General features: G+C 43.8%; 1 protein-coding gene across 9 annotated transcripts in view; it reads right to left on the reverse strand.

Annotated features, from left to right (window-relative positions):
- The window catches only part of LOC127422825 (thyroid hormone receptor alpha), a 217,262-nt gene that overhangs the window by 113,291 nt on the left and 81,800 nt on the right, over positions 1-22,171 (reverse strand). For 4 of the 9 annotated variants that reach the window (XM_051666606.1, XM_051666607.1, XM_051666610.1 and 1 more), the window contains exon 2: positions 4,074-4,151. The exons of 2 other annotated variants lie outside the window; for them this stretch is intronic. The gene's annotated coding sequence lies outside the window, so the exon portion shown is untranslated. The remainder of the gene's footprint in view (positions 1-4,073; positions 4,152-22,171) is intronic. 3 more of the 9 variants (XM_051666608.1, XM_051666611.1, XM_051666613.1) reach the window with 1 other exon arrangement.

Consider the following 22,171-nt stretch of genomic DNA (forward strand, 5'->3'; position numbering starts at 1 on the left):
TTGCACCTTGTATTATAGTTGTGTATGAGTCCCTCAAAAGACCTTTTTTCACACTCCAGGTTTTGGAATGCGAAAGTAAAAGTTTGCATGGTAAACTTCGACAGCAGTGAATGGGAGTGAACGGGAGATCACAGCAAATATTAGTTTCACTTACCTATTTGCTCCAAGAGCAAAAGAAAAAAGGCACTTTTACATTTGAATGACTTTCCAGAAGAAAAAATAAATAAAAATAGAGAGTGGTGGATTAAGACAGTCAGATGGGAGAAGATGCCAAATTTACTGTCACTCTCTCAGCAGCTGTAAACCAAACCCCCTCGCAGCTGTGGTAATTCATTTTTAAAACTAATTCCAGGGTAATATAACAAAGCATAATGTTATAAACTTACACTCAATATTTAAAAAAATTATCATATAAAAAGTTTGCTAGATTTACGTTGCTAAATAAGGCGGAAACGCATCATCATAATCTGATTTTTTTTTTTTAATTATTATTATTGTTTTAAATATCGCCTTAGTTTTTCTTTACTGTTACCGGTTGGCCCAGACACAGAGACTAAGTGCAAATTTAATGAAATCCCAGATGCAGTTTATTGTGCTACTCCAATCCCAATCAATAATTTCCAGAAGAAAAAAAAAGTAGTACAAAATACAGGACTTTTTATTATAAAGAAGCCCAAAATACACATGGGACTTTTATTTTGAAATGTCTGCACTCCCAGATGTGAAGACACTGACGGCTGATTCGCTGAGAAAGTGAATCTGATTCAAACTGCTAACCTGAGCTCCTGAGTTCAAACCCTCAGTTCTTTTCGGGTGATTCATGATCCAGTTCAAAAGAGTTTTTTGTTCACGACTCTCTCACGCTGGGTTTGCTGTTGTGTGCGGTGCAGCGAGCTCATCATCACAACCGAATGGGTGAAAAGTGGTGCGAGATACACTGGTGCACACTCTAAAGATGTATTCAATAACTCACAAGATGATATCTGACAAAACCACATATGAACGCACACAACTGGACTGTCACCAGTGCCATCTAGATTTTAAATGATTGTCGCAATTACTTTTGGTCGCATTTGCGACCATTTTAGTCGCAGTCTGGAGCCCTGGCATTAGAAATCAAGGTAGCATTTTTTTTGTTTAGCTATCATCTTTCATTTATGACTATAATAATGCAGGTCTCAACGTTAAATTAATATTATGGGTTCAATACAAGTTAAGTTCAATCGACAGCATTTGTGGCATAATGTTGATTACCACAAAAATTTATTTAGACTAGTCCATCCTTTTCTTAAAAAAAGAAGCAAAAAATAGAAGTTACAGTGAGGCACTTACAATGGAAGTAAATGGGGACAATTTTTTGAGGGTTTAAACACAGAAATGTAAAGTTTATAATTTTATAAAAACACATTAATTCTTCTGTTAAAACTCATATTATTTGAGCTGTAAAGTTGTTAAATTCATCATTTTTACAGTCATTTTAGGGTTTGTTTATATCGTCATGGCAACAAAGTTGTAAAATTGCATATGACTTTACACAGAAAAGGTTATTAAGCAATTTGATCACACTAAAATAATGTTATCAAGCATATTGTTTATTTTGACGTATACGGATTGGCCCCATTCACTTCCGTTGTAAGTGCATCACTGTAACTCAGATTTTTGCTTTTTTTTTTTTAAGAAAAGGAGGGGCAAGTCAAAATTAACTTTTGTGGTGATCAATATTATGCCACAAATGCTGTCGATTGAGCTTAATTTGTATTGAACACAGAATATTCCTTTAAGGATTTTTTTTCTGCTGGCCTGTTTGACTTAACTAAAATGTATAAATATATATATATATATATATATATATATATATATATATATATATATATATATATACAAATTATGGTGTATTTTTGCATGTATATCTACAAAAGAAAATTACTAGAAATTGCTGGAAAACGATGGCATACAATGCAAAATATAACTGACTGGTTTATAATGCTCATGTCATTCTTACTAACACTTTTAAGACTATAACAAATCATTCTCACAATTTCAACAAAACTTATACATGTTAGCCAGCTAGATAATGTTACCTTGGTGACAAGTTCAAATTGGCAGAATTCATAACAACAATGCTAAAAACATTGCCTGAAATCCAAATGTCATAATCCAAATGAAAGCACTGCCCTGACAGGGCAAGTGGCAGTTCTGTTAACTGGCCAAAAAATTTCTCACAATGGCCTCAGGCCAGCAGCCACCCTTATTGCTGAGTCCATTACTTTATTGACAATGTACTGAGAATAATCATAAATCATACAGAAAACAACCACACTTGCTCTTCATTTTACCGGTTCAAAGCAGCAGACCTCTTGTGCTTTTGACTGTAAGTGGGTTTCTTGTGATAGTCCACCAGATAGATTAACACCAAACCAGCAGAAACCAACCAGAACTAACATGGAAAATGGCCAGCTTCTGTAAACTTTACGGTTACCCAATAACCATACATATGGGCACAATATTACCCTGTCTGTCTAAATGTATTCTTTGTTTTTAAAGTGTTTTTAATATTCAAAGCAGTTCACATGGACTTTTTGGTTTTACACTGAAAACTGAAGCATGGCTACTGATTTTCCACTTTTCAGAATTACGTCTACCCTGTGCAAGGGACATATGTACTTATCACATGCTGCTAACTAATCTGACAGTGTGAGACAGGACACATGTACATTTAGAAGCACTCTCTCAAACATCTGTGCAACAGCAAACAGCTCTGCATGACTGGTAGGCTATTATCTTGTCTTCTGGGATAATTTTTTTCTGAAACCCTCGAACTGGGGCCAGGATTACACTGCAATTATGCTTCATCTGTAGCAGCCGCCTGCAGGGCAGGAGAGAGAGAAAGAAGACTACTTTCATTTCTGACACAGCTAAGCTTCAAATTGTACTTGCAGACAGGTGTGCAAAAGCACCTTCTAATCCAAATGACACAAATTCTTTTTCAGCATGAGACTCTGGTGCAGGACAGCTGTCATACTGGAATAACCTGCTGTAAAGACGTATCAGATGGACCAAATGAATACAAAGCAAAGTTTGCAAGTCTAGACTGAAAGAGTGTTTAATTCCATTCAGAGGTATTATAAACTCAAGTCCAAGGGACGGGGCAATTTTTAAGCCAGACATACAGTAAAGTTGGCTGGAATTCAGAGAATGTATGTCTCCTATTTCCTTCTTGAGAATAGCTACACTAGCTGCCATTTATACCAAGGCCCTACTTGAACACCAGACCCCCCCCTCTCAAAAAAATTCAGAAGAGTACATTTTTCCCGAGCCACTGGGCCATTGCATTAGACCCTACTTGGGTTTATTATACGGCTTTCAGAAATATTTGATTCTGGTTATTAAATCACGGCATTCTGCGGTCAAATACTTTTCTATAATGGCCACTAAACTATTTTTGACTGTTGTGCCTGGCAACCAATCTCCAACACTGTGTTAGTTTCATGACTCTTCATCTCTCTTCTCACATGATAAAATAATTGTAACTCAAATCAATATTTCATGTCCATTTATTTACTTATTTAGTAAGTAGCCACATAACAAGTGGGATAAAGTACACTGACATGCTATTTGGTGAAATACAGTAACTACACATTTTGTCAAAATTGAGTTATGACCGAAATCAGGTCTCTTGGACTATGATCTGTCGTGTGATGGATGGTTTTGTCTCAACTACGCTCACATTCAGAGAAAACGGAGTGTAAAAAATAGCAGTAATTGTAAAATCCACACAAAAACCAAGGCAAACCACAGTTCTTTGAAACCACTGCTTTAGTGTTGTCGTAGTTACTGTGTTTTAACTTTGTAGGGCAGTACAGTCAGACTCATACAGATCATTATAGCAAATAAATAAAAAAAGAAATAAACAAATGGTAAGTATCAGGGTCGTGATCACCCTAACAGGGGATATTTTGCTATAATCAGTGACTACCTGTGCATTATCCCTTACACACAAGTCTTGAGAAAGTGGAAAGAGCTATATATGTTTCTCTTATATTCAGCAAGACAGAAAGGGAAGGCCACAGAACCTACCAGTGTCCTGTTGTGCTTTGTTTCTGGTTAATGATTTCCCCAGGCTTGGCTCGCTGGAACTGTGGGCCACCGCCCTGCAAGAAATAAACAGAGGCTTGTTCAAAGGGGGTTCAGAGGCAGGAGGGGAACAGTGCAACTTATGGAAAACAAACAGGCACAAAGGCTAATGAAGAAAAGCAAACCTCCACCCCAGGGCTTCTCCTTTTCCTCCCCACAAATAACCTCCTTCATTGGACCACTTCCCTTGGTTATGATGGAAAGCTAATCTCCCACGTCCCTATACCAGCCCAGCAAATAAATTGTTTACAGGAAAAAACATGTATGTCTGCTAAGCACCGCTGCACCCTTTTTTTTTTTTCTTTTTTTTTTTTAACAAACACTGTGCTCTCCTTTTGTTTCTGTCATCTTGTTGAATTCCAGCAGTTGGAACAGGTGTTAACATGTAAATTCCAGAAATGTTTCATATCAATGCATCATTGTCAAATAAATTAAAGGCCACACTAATAACTAGAAGCTAAAGGAACTATGTTTGGCAACCAAAAACCCTCACCTCAAAAACATTCCTGCATGCTTTTTTGGTGAACGAGCAAAGTTAGTCAGCAGATCAAAACTTTTGTGGCTAATCTCGTTATGTAATCAGATTTTAACCAGGGCTTTGGGGAGGTGGGTGGTTCTAGTGTCATGATGTTTTAATTTAAAAGAGGAAGGATGAACTTGGATGTCACACAGAGTGAGACAAAAAGGGAAAATCTAGGCTTGGGGAGTGTGTAAATAGCAGATGACTGAGGACAGGCTTTCGGCATGCCTAATTTGTGTCTGATTACCTCAGGTCAGAGATCAGCCTGTGTGTTTGTTCAGAAGAGTTGCTCCAAACTCCCACACTGAGAGAGGAGCGTGGCAATGGCTGCCTCACTCAAAGGGCAAATGACTGAACTCATTTAAACCTATACAATCATAATGCTTAGAAAAAGCAGCTTTGCAGCCAGCAGAAATAATGTAGGCTAAAGAATAAGCACTTGTAAGGCTTTTGGCCTAGTTAACACAAACACTAGTGCAGTGTTTAGCTTTTCAAAAGATTGTTATTCCCATGGAAAAATATATGTGAATTTTTGGTTGTTCAAATTAGTTTGCAATATAGGTTCAGCTTTTGTATGTTTTGTTTACATTTGTTTGTAATTCAGTCACTATTTAACCCTACGATAGAACATACCATGGTAATGCCATTGTTATTGATCATGTTTCATAATTAATTAACTTGAGAAGCCATGTGAATACAATATTATATGGATATTGTACCAATATTATAATCATTCAGTATCATAATATTATCATGGGTTAAATTGGGCCGTAATGGTTCAGAATGTCTTTCTGGCACATTCGATTATTTATTTATTTATTTTAAATGGCAGCTTTTATGATAATCTGTTCCATTTCTTGTATGCTCTGAACCAGTTTTTGTTTTGATACATTTCACACATTCGGTCTCATGTTCTAGCATGGCTTGCTCAAAAAACATACATCTCCCCAAAGGCACCAGAATCACCACCCGATTTTAGGGTTCCCCCACCTCCAAAATCCCTGTTTAACCCCTGGGTATTACTATGTGATACCATCCATGCACTAAGGTACCACCAGAGAACTTCTTTAAAAGGAAAAATACTTTTAAATCTATGCGTTTTCTTGGATTTTGTAGTGAACAGTTGCTATAATGATTTTTTTTATTATTATTAACAAATGCTTGAATTTAATCTGAGCAGTTTTATTTAATGCAAACAAGATTAGATTACGGCTCTAAAAGTGGAGGAAATACTGTAGGTTTTACGGGAGCAGCATTATAATAATATTTTAAATAATATTTATAGTAATACACATTTGTTAATTATTTTTTATATAATCTATTTATGTGTGTGTGTGTGTGTGTGTATATAAACTCAGCAAAAAAAGAAACATCCTCTCACTTTCAACTGCTTTTATTTTCAGCAAAATTAACATGTGTAAATATTTGTATGAACTTAAAAAGATTCAACAACTAAGACATAAACTGAACAAGTTTCACAGACAGGTGACTAACAGAAATGGAATAATGTGTCCCTGAACAAAGGGGGGTCAAAATCAAAAGTAACAGTCAGTATCTGGTGTGGCCACCAGCTGCATTAAGTACTGCAGTGCATCTCCTCCTCATGGACTGCACCAGATTTGCCAGTTCTTGCTGTGAGACGTCACCCCACTCTTCCACCAAGGCACTTGCAAGTTCCTGGACCTTTCTGGGGGGAATGGCCCTAGCCCTCACCCTCTGATCCAATAGTTCCCTATCTGTCACTCACTCGACGTTGGTGTCGATGTAGTGACACTAGGGGTCACTCTTGGGAGCCCGAGACACCTCTGGTCTTTGATAAAAGGCCAATGAAAAAAGTATATATTTCTCTAAAAGAGCGCACACACGGAACGTCTTTTTAAAGACGCGTCTTTTTAAAGATGCTTTTCCGATTGTGTGTTATTCCTGGTTGTGCTCGTTATCTCTCGCCTTCTAACGGTCACGATCACTGTCTTTCGTGTCTGGGCACTGCTCACGCGGAGACAGCGTTCGTGGATGGTCACATTCTCATTGCGAGAATGTGTCCATGGCATCGTTGCGGTCGCGGCTCGCCTTCGTAAGGAAGCGAGCCACCCCAGAGGCTCCCGCCTCGGTCCTTTTACCCACGGGTTTGAGGTCAGCGCGGCTAGCACTGGGGGCGATTTGGGGACCCCAATGGGACCGCCTCCGCCGGGTATCCCCCCGCGGACCTCCCATTCCCCAGCACGCTCGTCTGCCCCGATCGGGCTTCCGGGTGAGTCCGCCGGCTCGTCTCACGGCGAGTTCGACCTCTTATTTGGAGCCCGCGAAAGTGATGAGCTCTCGAGCGCAGCATCGGAGAGCGGGCTCGTCCAGTCGGAAGTCTCGGCTGGGCTCCTCCCTTCGGGGTCGATCGCCCAGTCACAGGCTGACGCGGAGATGACGACATGCTTTCCCGGACAGCCACGAGCGTCGGTTAGAGCTGATTTCACCGCTCTTCCCTGAACCCTCGCGGCTCTGTGATTGGTTCCTGGGCTCGCGGCGCCGCTCAAAGCCACGCCCCGCCCCGTTCCTTTCTTCCCGGAAGTGCATGAAGAGCTGACAAGATCGCGGGAGGCACCTTTTACTGCCCGGTCCCGATCTTTTCAGCTTCCCCGCTCTCACTACCCTCGATGGTGGGGCGGCCAAGGGTTATTCGGCAATCCCCCGGTGGATAAAGGCGCTCGCGGTGCACCTATGCCCGCAGAGCGCCGCCACCTGGCGTGGGTGCCCAAAGCCCCCGTCCAAGGCCTGTAGGTTTACGTCGTCTCTGACGGTCAAAGCCTACGGCGCTACTGGACAAGCCGCCTCCGCCCTGCACGCCATGGCTCTCCTGCAAGTCCGCCAAGGCGCTAAAGGAACTGCATGAGGGTAGTTCCGCCCCGGGATTGATGCAGGAACTGCGCTCGGCGACCGACCTCGCTCTCCGAGCGACGGAGGTCACGGCGCGGTCTCCCGGGCGGACGATGGCCACACTAGTGGTCCAGGAGCGCCACCTTTGGCTCAACCTGGTCGAGATGGGTGAGGCCGACAGGACACGATTCCTTGCTGCCCCCATTTTCCAGGCGGGCCTATTCGGCGACACTGTCGAGGACTTTGCCCAGCAGTTCTCGATGGTAGAGCAGTAGATGGATGCTAGCCGGCTTGTCCTGCCCCGGCGTGGCTCAAGATCCCCCCATCTACTCATCGCCGAGGGCGTCCCCCTGCGGTGACTGCACCGGCTCCGCCGCAGCCCGCCCCTCCGGCCCGGCCCCGACGTAGAGCCCACCGCAGGAAGCCGACGCCACCCGTCTCACAGCCGGCACCGAAGAATCCACGGAGGTCTTCGAAGCGCCCCTGAGACGGGCGACCCAGGGACAATGAAACCCGCTGCTCTGGAGCTGGTAAGCAGATCTTCTTTTTGTTACCTTTTGCATTTAATTGCGCTGCATGCCCAAGTGGCTGCAGTACTCAAGAGCTCCGCAAGAGTGGTTTCCTTGTTCCCTGGGTCACATATTCGGTGTGTACGGCTGGCATCACGACCACCGTCCACCACTCCATTTGGCAGGTTGGCGCTCCAGCGGCGGTCTCCCGCCCTGAGCGCCCAGCTGTGTCACAAATCCACCCCCGATGTGACAGTCTCCACGGGTCATGAGGACAGGCCTCTTCCTCCCCCGTCCCAGGCTGTTCCGGGGGTGGTCACAAGGAGCCAGGTAAGTGCTTCGATGTCCTCGGACTCAGCACGGCCACGATGTGGTGTGGCACCTCAAGCTCCACCCCGCCGCGAGGCCCCACCCGCCGGTACATCCGATGACGTTGTCCCTTTGGTCCCCCTTGCGCGGAACTCGGGTGCATGGCTTGCGCTTTCCAGTCCGTCGCGAGGGCTGGTCCGGACCGTCCGACTCGGCTGCACGATTCACTTCGCTGGGCATCCGCCCAGGTCCAGCGGTGTCCACTTCACCTTGGTGAAAGATGGAAACGCTGCTACCTTGCGCGGAGATCGCTACCCTCCTACGGAAGGACGCGATAGAACCTGTCCCTCCAGCCGAGATGAAGAGGGGGTTTTACAGCCCCTACTTCATTGTACTGAAAAAAGGCGGTGGGTTGCGGCCAATCTTGGACCTGCGAGTACTGAACCGGGCCTTACACAGACTCCCGTTCAAGATGCTGACGCAAAGACGCATTCTAGCGAGCGTCCGGCATCAAGATTGGTTCGCGGCGGTAGACCCGAAGGATGCGTACTTTCACGTCTCGATCCTTCCTCGACACAGACCCTTCCTGCGGTTTGCATTCGAGGGTCAGGCGTATCGGTACAAGTCCTCCCTTTCGGCCTGTCCCTGTCTCCTCGCGTCTTTACGAAGATCGCAGAGGCTGCCCTTGCCCCGTTAAGGGAGGTGGGCATTCGCATTCTCACATAACGAGCAGACCTGCGGTCTACAGAGAGCCCCCTTTGAGTTTTGCAGTCAGCCGGGCTTAAGGCACTCTCCTTGAAGACTGCCCTCCTGACTGCGCTCACTTCCATCAAGAGGGTAGGTGACCTGCAAGCGTTCTCTGTCAGCGAAACGTGCCTGGAGTTCGGTCCGGGCTATTCTCATGTGATCCTGAGACCCCCGACCGGGCTATGTGCCCAAGGTTCCCACCACTCCTTTTAGAGACCAGGTGGTGAACCTGCAAGCGCTGCCACAGGAGGAGGCAGACCCAGCCCTGGCGTTGCTGTGTCCGGTGCGCGCTTTGCGCATCTATTTGGATCGCACGCAGAGCTTTAGACTCTCTGAGCAGCTCTTTGTCTGCTTCGGTGCACAGCGGAAAGGAAGCGCTGTCTCCAAGCAGAGGATCGCCCACTGGCTCATTGACGCCATAACTATGGCATGTCTCGCCCAAAACATGCCGCCCCCGGTAGGGCTACGAGCCCATTCTACTCGTGGTGTAGCGGCTTCTTGGGCCCTGGCCAGAGGTGCCTCTCTAACAGACACTGCAGAGCAGCGGGCTGGGCAACACCCAACACCTTTGCAAGGTTCTACAACCTCCGGGTGGAACCGGTTTCGTCCCAGGTAGTGGCACGCAACACAAGCGGATAAGCCCGGGATAGCCGGCTGGGTGTATCGCTTGCACATAGCGCCTTCCACCTCCTTTTGAGCTGAAGACGTGCGCTGTTAATTCCCAGTAGTGTTCACAAAGGTTGTTCCCTGGTTGACTTCCTCCGAGCCCTGTGGCAGTCGAGTTTTCGGAGAGACTCGCTGCCGGCCCAGTACACGCGCTAACTAAGAGCCCGGTTCTGGGGTAGGTGCTCCGCATGTGGCGGTTCCCTGTAAGGCTAACCCCATGCGATCTATATCTTCCGCTAGTTCGTTTCCCTACTGGCAAACTGCGTCTTCCTTGGGCAGAGCCCCTCAGTCTCCATGTTGTAGTAACTCCTCCCCCATTGGGCAGGATCTACCTTGAAGGCTCTCCACATGGTTGGAAAGACCATGTGATGTATTCTTCCACTTAAATATCCCCCCCTCTCTTGGGGCGAGGTGTGGTCTCCGCGGTGTCCTCCCCTTGGGAGGGACACCCCCCGACTAGACCTGGCGGCCCAGTCGGATAATCCCCCTTCTTTTTTAGGGAGTGGAAAAAGAGAAGGGGAAAGAGGCCATGACTGGGTTAAGCCTGTCTCTATCTTTGGGTAGTCGACTTGTCCACAAAAAGGGCCGTTCGACACTCATAACTGTGTTGGGGGAGGTTACGTGTCGACCTGGTGGGCTGGCTATGAGGCACACAGCAAGTCTGCCCACCACACACCGCAAGTTCACGTAACACAGTTCAGCCTTGTGGCGTTTTGTATAGGGACCCCTAGTGTCACTACATCGACACCAACGTCGAGTGAGTGACAGATAGGGAACGTCATGGTTACTGGTGTAACCTCCGTTCCCTGATGGAGGGAACGAGACGTTGGTCCCTCCTGCCACAACGCTGAACTACCCGCTGAAATGGCCGGACCTTATATCGGCTCCTCAGCGTAAAACCTGAATGAGTGGTTGCATACCAGCTCCTTTTATACCTGTATGTTCGGGGGAGTGGCATGCAAATACCACTCGCCAATTTTCATTGGCCTTTTATCAAAGACCAGAGGTGTCTCGGGCTCCCAAGAGTGACCCCTAGTGTCACTACATCGACACCAACGTCTCGTTCCCTCCATCAGGGAACGGAGGTTACACCAGTAACCATGACGGTCACAGATGTGCTCAATGGGATTGAGATCCGGGCTCTTCGCTGGCCATGGCAGAACACTGACATTCCTGTCTTGCAGGAAATCACACACATAACGAGCAGTATGGCTGGTGGCACTGTCATGCTGGAGGGTCATGTCAGGATGAGCCTGCAGGAAGGGTACCACATGAGGGAGGATGATTTCCCTGTAACGCACAGTGTTGAGATTGCCTGCAATGACAACAAGCTCAGTCCGATGATGCTGTGACACACCGCCCCAGACCATGACGGACCCTCCACCTCCAAATCAATCCCACTCCAGAGTACAGGCCTCGGTGTAACGCTCATTCCTTCGATGATAAACGCGAGTCCGACCATCACCCCTGGTGAGACAAAACCACAAATTGTCAGTGAAGAACACTTTTTGCCAGTCCTGTCTGGTCCAGCGAAGGTGGGTTTGTGCCAATAGGTAATGTTGTTGCCGGTGATGTATGGTAAGGACCTGCCTAACAACAGGCCTACAAGCCCTCAGTCCAGCCTCTCTCAGCCTATTGCGGACAGTCTGAGCACTGATGGAGGGATTGTGCATTCCTGGTGTAACTCGGGCAGTTATTGTTGCCATTCTGTACCTGTCCTGCAGGTGTGATATTCGGATGTATCGATCCTGAGCAGTTGTTGTTGCATGTGGTCTGCCACTGCAAGAATGATCAGCTGTCCTTCCTGTCTCCCTGTAGCACTGTCTTAGGCATCTCACGGTACAGACATTGCAATTTATTGCTCTGGCCACATCTGCTGTCCTCATGCCTCCATGCAGCATGCCTAAGGCACGTTCACGCAGATGAGCAGGGACCCTGGGCATCTTTCTTTTGGTGTTTTTCAGAGTCAGTAGAAAGGTCTCTTTAGTGTCCTAAGTTTTTATAACTGTGACCTTAATTGCCTAACATCTGTAAGCTGTTAGTGTCTTAATGACCGTTCCACAGGTGCATGTTCATTAATTGTTTATGGTTCATTGAACAAGCATGGAAAACATTGTTTAAACCCTTTACAATAAAGATCTGTAAAGTTATTGGGATTTTTACAAAATTATCTTTAAAATACAGTGTCCTGAAAAAGGGACATTTCTTTTTTTGCAGAGTTTATATACAGTATATATACACCGATCAGTCACAACATTAAAACCACCTGCCTAATATTGTGTAGGTCCCCCTCGTGCCACCAAACAGCGCCAACCCGCATCTCAGAATAGCATTTTGAGATGCTATTCTTCTCACCAGAATTGTAGAGAGCAGTTATCTGAGTTACCGTAGACTTTGTCAGTTCGAACCAGTCTGGCCATTCTCTGTTGACCTCTCTCATCAACAAGGCTTTTCCATCCGCAGAACTGCCCCTCACTGGATATTTTTGGCACCATTCAGAGTAAATTCTAGAGACTGTTGTGCATGAAAATCCCAGGACATCAGCAGTTACAGAAATACTCAAACCAGCCCGTCTCGCTCCAACAATCATCCATGCAATTATCTAATTAGCCAATCGTGTGGCAGCAGTGCAGTCATGCAGATCTGGGACAGGAGCTTCAGTTAATGTTCACATCAACCATCAGAATGGAGAAAAAATTTGATCTCAGTGATTTGGAGCATGATTGTTGCTGCCAGATTGGCTGGTTTGAGTATTTCTGTAACTGCTGATCTCCTGGGATTTTCACACACAACAGTCTTTAGAATTTACTCAGAATGGTGTCAAAACAAAAAACATCCAGTGAGCAGCAGTTCTGTGGACGGAAATGCCTTGTTGATGAGAGAGGTCAACAGAGAATGGCAAGATTGGTTTGAACTGACAAAGTCTACGGTAACTCAGATAGACTTTCAGGATATCAAGATGGTGCCGAGTATGGCTGCTGCGTTGCGAGCTCCGACACAACATTGCAGTTTTTGTTTGTTTTGTTTACAGTTCTTATGTTTTTTGTCTTGGATGTTGTCTGCCTTATTGTCTATGATAGGCAAACTTTTTGGACATTGGTTCTGCAATTACACACTGAAAACCGGACTTCAAATTCCTCCATGCCGACCCGCTGTTTACAAACACGCCAGCAGAGCCCTTTGTCTGTGCTGCCCGGCTGCGGAAACGCAGAAGGAAAAGGGGAAATAGAGCCGGCGTTCTCATCAGAGTAAGACGTCATGCAAATCGACCCCCGCTACTCAGTATTCTACTGGCAAATGTTCAATCTCTGGACAACAAGCTCTGCAAGCTGAGAGCGTGGATCTCTTTCCAATGAGAGATGAGGGACTGCTGCATTATCTGCCTTACAGAAACTTGGATGTCTACAGAGATTCCAGACTCAGCCATCAAACCCGCGGTGTTCTCCGTGCACTGAGTGCACAGAGCGAAAGACCTCTCAGGTAAAAGCAGAGGTGGTGGTGTATGTTTTATGATCAACAAATCCTGGTGTGATCAGAGGAATGTACATTCTATCAAGTCTTTCTGCTCTCCTGATCTGGAATTTCTCATACTTCTGTGTCGACCATTCTGGCTACCGAGGGAATTCACAGCAGTCATTATCACTGCTGTGTACATCCCGCCACAAGCCGACACAGACCGGGCACTCAAGGAACTGTATGGGAGTATAAGTGAGCAGGAAACCAAGCACCCTGAGGCCGTGTTTATTGTGACCAGGGACTTTAACAAAGCCAATTTCAAATCAGTCGCACCAAAATACCACCAACATATCAGTTTCAACACACGAGGGGACCGGGTTTTGGACCACTGCTACTCTCCCTTCCGGGATGGCTACAAATCCCTCCCCCACCCACCATTTGGCAAATCAGACCACTCTTCCGTTCTCCTTCTGCCCGCATACAGGTAGAAACTGAAACAGGAAGCACCCACCCTCAGAATGATCCAGTGCTGGTCGGACCAATCAGATTCTACGCTACAAGAGTGTTTTGATCACATGGACTGGGAGATGTTCCGGTCCGCCTCTGATGATGACATCGAGGTTTACGCTGACAGCATAACATGTTTCATCAGAAAGTGCGTAGAGGACGTTGTTCCGACCAAAACAATACGGATCTACCCCAACCAGAAACCATGGGTTAATAGCGATGTTCGCACGGCACTTAATGCGTGGACCTCCGCTTTTAATTCTGGGAATGCAGAGGAGCATAACCAAGCCAGTTGTGCCTCTGCAAAATTATCAGAGCAGCCAAACGCCAGTACAGGGACAAGATTGAAGGACAGTTCAACACCACCGACTCTAGAAGCAGGTGGCAGAGAATTAATATCATCACGGACTACAAAGGGAATAAAAACTCTAAGAGTTAAGAACACCACTGCCTCTCTCCCGGATGAGCTAAATACTTTTTATGCTCATTTCGAGGGAAATAACACCGCCCTCGCGGAGAGAGCTTTCGCAGCCAAAGCTACAGAGGTTAGTTCACTCTCCGTCTCTGTAGCGGATGTAACCCGATCCTTCCGACGGATGAATATCCATAAAGCCGCGGGTCCAGATGGCATTCCGGACCACGTCATCAGAGCATGCGCAAACCAACTAGCTGGTGTTTTTACGGACATTTTCAACCTTTCCCTCTCCTTGTCTGTAGTCCCCACATACTTCAAAACATCCACCATTGTGCCTGTACCAAAGCAATCCAAAATCACTTGCTTAAATGACTGGCGTCCTGTTGCTCTGACCCCCATCATCAGCAAATGCTTTGAGAGACTAATCAGAGATTACATATGCTCTGTGCTGCCTGCCTCACTGGACCCATTGCAGTTTGCTTACTGCAACAACCACTCCACTGATGAAGCCATTGCATCTACACTACACACTGCTCTCTCCCACCTGGAAAAAGGAACACTTATGTGAGAATGCTTTTTGTAGACTATAGCTCAGCATTCAACACCATAGTGCCCTCCAAGCTTTATGTGAAACTCCGGGCTCTGGGCTTAAACAGCTTGCTGTGCAGCTGGATCCTGGACTTCATGTCAAGCAGACGCCAGGTGGTTAGAATTGGCAGCAACATCTCCTCATCACTGACTCTCAACACTGGAGCCCCGCAGGGCTGTGTTCTCAGCCCACTCTTGTATTCCTTGTACACACATGACTGTGTGGCAACAAACAGCTCCAATGCCATCAAGTTTGCTGATGATACGACGGTGGTAGGTCTGATCACTGAAAATGATGAAACAGCCTACAGAGAGGAGGTGCACACTCTGACGCTGGTGTCAGGAGCACAACCGCTCCCTCAATATCAGCAAGACCAAGGAGCTTGTGGTGGACTTCAGGAGAAAAGACAGAGAACACAGCCCCATCACCATCAATGGAGCACCGGTGGAGAGAGTCAGCATCTTCAAGTTCCTCGGTGTCCACATCACAGAGGAACTCACATGGTCCGTCCACACTGAGGCCGTTGTGAAGAAGGCTCATCAGTGCCTCTTCTTCCTGAGACGGCTGAGGAAGTTTGGAATGAACCACCACATCCTCACACGGTTCTACACCAGCACTGTAGAGAGCATCCTGACTGGCTGCATCACTGCCTGGTATGGCAATAGCACCACCCACAACCGCAAAGCCCTGAAAAGGGTGGTGCGAACTGCCAGACACATCATCGGAGGTGAGCTTCCCTCCCTCCAGGACATATATACCAGGCGGTGTGTGAAAAAAGCTCAGGAGATCATCAGAGACTCCAGCCACCCGAGCCATGGGCTGCTCTCACTGCTACCACCAGGCAGGCGGTATCGCAGCATCAGGACCCGCACCAGCCGACTTCATGACAGCTTCTTCCCCCAAGCAATCAGACTTTTGAACTCTTGATCTCTCACGATCAATATACATCAGCACTGCACTTTATTAATCTTATTATCTCACACTGGACTGACATAAATTATATTCTCTCTTAACAACACACTGGCAACTGACTATCAACCGACAGCCTGAATGTCAATACAGTACAATACAACGTACTGTATATTTTATATATACGTTATATACTATTTTTATTGTATGTGTATTCTATATTATGTGTATGTGTATTCTATATTGCGTGTATTGTATACTGTACATTGTATACTATTATTGTGTTATGTAATTATGTGTATATTAGATATGTAAATTGTGTTGTGTAAATCTGATGTTTATTGTAAATTGGTATATGTCTCATCACTGTCATGACTGCTATTTTGCTCGGAACTGCACCCAAGACTTTTACCCACTGTTGCACTTGTGCATATGGTTGTGTGACAATAAAAGTGATTTGATTTTTGATTTGATTTGATAACCACTCTGTACAATTGTGGTAAGAAGAATATCATCTCAGAATGCTATTTTGAGATGTGGGTTGGAGTGGTTTTAGCGGCACGATGGAGACCTACACAATATTAGGCAGCTGGTTTTAATGTTGTGGCTGATAGGTGTATATATATACACTATATTGCCAAAAGTATTCGCTCACCCATCCAAATAATTGAATTCAGGTGTTCCACAGATCTTCATGGAATGGGTTTCCATGGCCGAGCAGCTGCATCCAAGCCATACATCACCAAGTGCAATGCAAAGTGTCGGATGCAGTGGTGTAAAGCATGCCGCCACTGGACTCTAGAGCAGTGGAGACGCGTTCTCTGGAGTGACGAATCACGCTTCTCCATCTGGCAATCTGATGGACGAGTCTGGGTTTGGCGGTTGCCAGGAGAACGGTACTTGTCTGACTGCATTGTGCCAACTGTGAAGTTTGGTGGAGGGGGATTATGGTGTGGGGTTGTTTTTCAGGAGCTGGGCTTGGCCCCTTAGTTCCAGTGAAAGGAACTCTGAATGCTTCAGCATACCAAGAGATTTTGGACAATTCCATGCTCCCAACTTTGTGGGAACAGTTTGAGGATGGCCCCTTCCTGTTCCAACATGACTGCGCACCAGTGCACAAAGCAAGGTCCATAAAGACATGGATGAGCGAGTTTGGTGTGGAAGAACTTGACTGGCCTGCACAGAGTCCTGACCTCAACCCGATAGAGCACCTTTGGGATGAGTTAGAGCAAAGACTGCGAGCCAGGCCTTCTCGTCCAACATCAGTGTCTGACCTCACAAATGCGCTTCTGGAAGAATGGTCAAAAATTCCCATAAACACACTCCTAAACCTTGTGGAAAGCCTTCCCAGAAGAGTTGAAGCTGTTATAGCTGCAAAGGGTGGGCCGACGTCATATTAAACCCTATGGATTAAGAATGGGATGTCACTTAAGTTCATATGCGTCTAAAGGCAGATGAGCGAATACTTTTGGCAATATAGTGTATATATATATATATAGATAGATAGATAGATAGATAGATAGATAGACAGATAGATATACACTGTATATATTTGGGCTGCTCACATGGATTAAATGATTAAACAAATTAATCACACAGTTTTCTGTGATTAATCGCGATTAATCATGGAACATGGTACTTAAACTTTTTGCACATGAGCTTCTCCTGCACTAACGGACCCCCCAGCGTGAGTTCTTTAATGTGCGCTGTAATTAAAAAATACAATAAAATCTTACCTTACACTTCACAGTAGATGCACTGAAGGACAGATTATATATTATCAAACATATAATGTGGTGTTTAGATTTTAATCTTATTTATAATATTTATTTATAATAAGTTTATTATGATAGATAAGTTGTGAATGCACTTGCCATCTATGCGCGCCGCCATATTGTTTACATACAATGCAACATGGGATTCGGAATTCGTATTACAAGCATAGAAGGTTCTAAAAGCCCTTCCACTTTCCCAGAACCGGAAGTGGTTAAAATGAGTGACGGACGGAATGGGAGAAGGCTCGTGTGGACTGACTAGTTCGTATATTCTTTGTCTGACATCAGAAAACATGGCCGCATCGCTGCATCAAAACAGTGCGCTCTGAAGGTAATGGTTTTAAACTTTTATTTTGTGATTGTTTGAATGTTTGTAACATATAAAGATACTGTGATACTGAAAAGACTATTTGAGCAGCTGATTCTTTATTACAACCGCTTCATTCATTCTTTTGCTGGTAACAGCAGCATGAATGAATATCACACCGGTTTGATTGTATGCGTCTGAGCCCAGCCTAGCGTAATCACAGTGGTTTGATCGTACGTGCATAAGGATTAAAAACAAACTTTAAAATTAGGCACGTAACGATACACAAATTTCACATTCGAAACAATATGATGCAAAGCCTCACAATACGATAAAAAAAAAAAAAAAAAAACAGCACCCACAAATGTTTCGCTCAAATTCATTCAAGGATTCAACATAAATGTATTTTAAATCATAAATGTCTGACATTGGCAACAAAAAGCAGAGCTCTATAATAAAGTATCTTAAACAATAAGCACTGCATTTATTTTATTTGATTGTAATGAGAAAAACTCATATGAACTCACAATTTTCATATTTTTGTTTTCATACTCTAGTCATTTGTATTTGTATAGCACTTTTCACAATAAACAGTTTCAAAGCAGCTTTATAGAAAATCATGCCTTGTTGTCTGAAAGCCCCATGTGAACAAGCTAAAGTGACTATAGCAAGGAAAAACCTTCTTTCAAAGTTATTTAGTGATGAATAATGTTTTTGGCCTCTTCCCCCATTTCACTTATTACTGGCATATAACGTGCGCAAGTGTTGTGCTCATACCCATTTACATTTCAAAGTCAAAAGCAAAGAATAATAAGTGGCATGTAATTGCGGGTTTCTTACATTGTCAGATTTTTGAATAAGAGTTTTGAATTTGTTACTTAAGAGTGTCTTGCTCAGTGTTGTCTGGGAGAGACTGGATGTTAAATGCCACTCTGCTGCTGCTGTTTCTGTGATGTCAGTGTAAATGAACATGTCTGATGTACTGTAGCACCGGGACATGAAGCCGTTGTATGGCAAATTCGACAAGTTGTAGCGCTACAATCTACTGTAGTTTTATTTGTGTCGTCGACATGAAATTTAAAAGAGTGACATACTATACTTTATCATAAACTATTTAAAAAATTGCATTATTATATGCCGTTTTTGTGAACTCAAATTACTTGAGAGACTACCTTGCATATTTGGTTACACTTTACAATAAGGTTCAATTAATTAACATTAGTTAATGCATTAGGTATCATGAACTATAAATGAATGATACATTTTTTACAGCATTTATTAAACTTTTTTAATGCTAGTTAATAAAAATACAATTGTTCATTGTTAGTTCATGTTAGTTCATAGTGCATTATCTAATGTTAGCTAACATATACAAATTTTGATTTAAATTTTTATTACTATATGTTGAAATTAACATTAACCAAGATTCATAAATGCTGTAAAAGTATTTTTCATTGTTAGTTCATTTTTAGTTCATGTTAACTAATGTTGTTAACTAATGTTAACAAATGGAACCTTATTGTAAAGTGTGAAAGAATATTTTTACTTTTAATGACACAACGCAGGACAGTGAACTGCAAAAAAATGTCCTGCCCTGCTTTGTGCCTATCCATGTTTTGTTTAGAATGTGCATACTTCAGAATGCAAAAGTAGGCAATTTGCCTAATTTGACTCGGACATTAAACATAAGATGCATAACTATGAAGATAACTAGACTAATTCTGAACACTCACGTAGAGAGATTTACCCACAATATGAATGCATAAAAGAAAATAAAGTGGACTATTAGGAAACTTAAAAAGTTTTGCATTGTCACATTATTTTCAGGACAATTAAGCTTATTTTACCCCCTAATTCTCATTACTATAATGCGATATAAAGAGTCTCATTCCCATTACTGTCACATGAAATAAAGATTTACACGCAGTGAGCACTTTATTAGGAACACTATGGTCCTAATCAAGTGCCCGACTTGGTCTTCTGCTTTTGTAGCCCATCTGCCTCAAGGTTTGACATATTGTGCAGTCTGAGATGCTATTCTGCTCACTACAGTTATACAGAGTGGTTATCTGAGTTACTGTAGCCTTTCTGTCAGCTCAAACCAGTCTGGCCATTCTCCGTTGACCTCTCTCATCAACAAGGCTTTTCTGATTGCAGATCTGCCACTGAATGTTTTTTTTTTTTTTGCACCATTCTGAGTAAACTCTAAAGACTGTTGTACATGAAAATCACAGTAGATCAGCAGGTACAGAAATACTCAAACCAACCCATCTGGCAACAACAATCAAGCCACGGTCGAAATCACAGAGATCACATTTTTCCCCATTCTGATGGTTGATGTGAACATTAACTAAAGCTCCTGACAAGTACCTGCATGATTTTATGCATGGGTCAAGAAATGGACCAAGATATTTCTTGACAGGTTTTATGAGATTCACCCAAGTGTGTACTCTGGAGGGTCATACTACCAAAACTACCCCCTTTAACTGCAGTCATGAAACGTAACCTTCCCAACCCCTTCTCTAATATGAGCTGATCATAAGAACTACCTCATATTTACCGTGAATGTACCAAGCTTTATAATGAATGTGCAGGATGACTTCATAGGTAGCACACTTCCTGAAACCTGGCTGCAGATACTCTACCACACTTAGCAGCTTTCACATAAACACACACATTGAGACAAAAGCACCAGACATTCCCTACCTACCAGCCAATCAGACACTTGCGTTTGAATGATGCCTGCATTTACAGTCTGGAGTTGTAAAATGCCCCATATAAAATGAGTCTGTTTGTCCCTTTCCAAGTGATTTGGCAGCTTTTTTTTATTTTGATTCTCACTTGTGATTACACACGCTGTGCAGGCATGCTGTCACGCCTCCATGTGTAACGAACCTTGCACACACACCCCTCTGAACTTATCCTTGTGAAAAAAAAAAAAAAAAACACGAAAGCACACAGTTCTGGGCATGATTTCAATCTTCAATCAGAGGCAGGTTTTGGTTTACTCATGTCAGACATTTACTGACCCTTTTTTTAGATTACTCTTTATTTTACATTAAATGAGAATTGTTAAAAACTCCTGGGCAAACCAATATTTACAAGCAGTCACTGGCTACAGTCAGACTGGCAGCACATAAAAAATAAAATTAAAAAAAACATTCTCACGTTAATATTTTTAGGAAAAAAGTGATTGAGCATCACTCAGAGAAAAGATGTAAGAATACGGAACATACTACAGCATTATGTCAATAAACACTCAATTATTTCTATTTGACCAAAATGTAATCTCAGAACAAGCTAAGAATATACACTCACTGAGCACTTTATTAGGAACACCTGTACACCTACTTATTCATGCGATTATCTAATCAGCCAATTGTGTGGCAGCAGTGCAATGCATAAAATCACTCAGATATGGGTCAGGATCTTCAGTTAATGTTCACATCAAAAAATGTGGGAAAAATGTGATCTCAGTGATTTCGACCGTGGCATGATTCCTGGTGTCAGATGGGCTGGTTTGAGTATTTCTGTAACTGCTGATCTCCTGGGATTTCATGCACAACAGTCTCTACAGTTTCCTCAGAATGGTGCCAAAAACAAAAGAAAACATCCAGTAAGTGGCAATTCTGCGGATGGAAACGCCTTGTTGATGGGAGAACTCAACAGAGAATGGCCAGACTGGTTTGAGCTGACAGAAAGGCTATGGTAACTCAGATAACCACTCTGTTCAATTGTAGTGAGCAGAATAGCATATCCGAATGCACAACACATCGAACCTTGAGGCAGATGGGCAACAACAGCAGAAGACCACATCTGGCACTTTATTAGGACTATAGTGTTCCTAATAAAGTGCTCAGTGAGTGTAAGTCTATAACTTGTTATATTTGTAAGGATGTCCGTAGAGATCATCTGTACAGTTAAAGGGGCAGTCACACTAGGCTTTGATTTTCACTAGACTTTACGATCTTCTATTTATCACGCATCTTCACGCCAAATTTCTACTCGTCTACAGTGAAACGGGATATTTCTTTGCATGAGCTTGCCTTTCCGGTCTCCCACATTTGATGCGTTTGACTGGGAGTGAATAGAGCGTGAAGTGTACAGTTGAAGTCAGAAGTTTACATACACTTAGGTTGAAGTCATTAAAACTCATTTTTTAACCACTCCACAGATTTACTATTAGCAAACTATGGTTTTGGCAAGTCGTTTAGGACATCTACTTTGTGCATGACACGAGTCGTTTTTCCAACAATTGTTTACAGACAGACTGTTTCACTTTTAATTGACTATATCACAATTCCAGTGGGTCAGAAGTTTAAATACAGTAAGTTAACTGTGCCTTTAAGCAGCTTGGAAAATTCCAGAAAATGATGTCAAGCCTTCAGACAATTAGCCAATTAACTACTGATAGGAGGTGTACTGAATTGGAGGTGTACCTGTGGATGTATTTTTAGGCC

Source organism: Myxocyprinus asiaticus, chromosome 32 (assembly GCF_019703515.2).
Source record: "Myxocyprinus asiaticus isolate MX2 ecotype Aquarium Trade chromosome 32, UBuf_Myxa_2, whole genome shotgun sequence".
Classification (NCBI taxonomy): Eukaryota; Metazoa; Chordata; class Actinopteri; order Cypriniformes; family Catostomidae; genus Myxocyprinus; species Myxocyprinus asiaticus.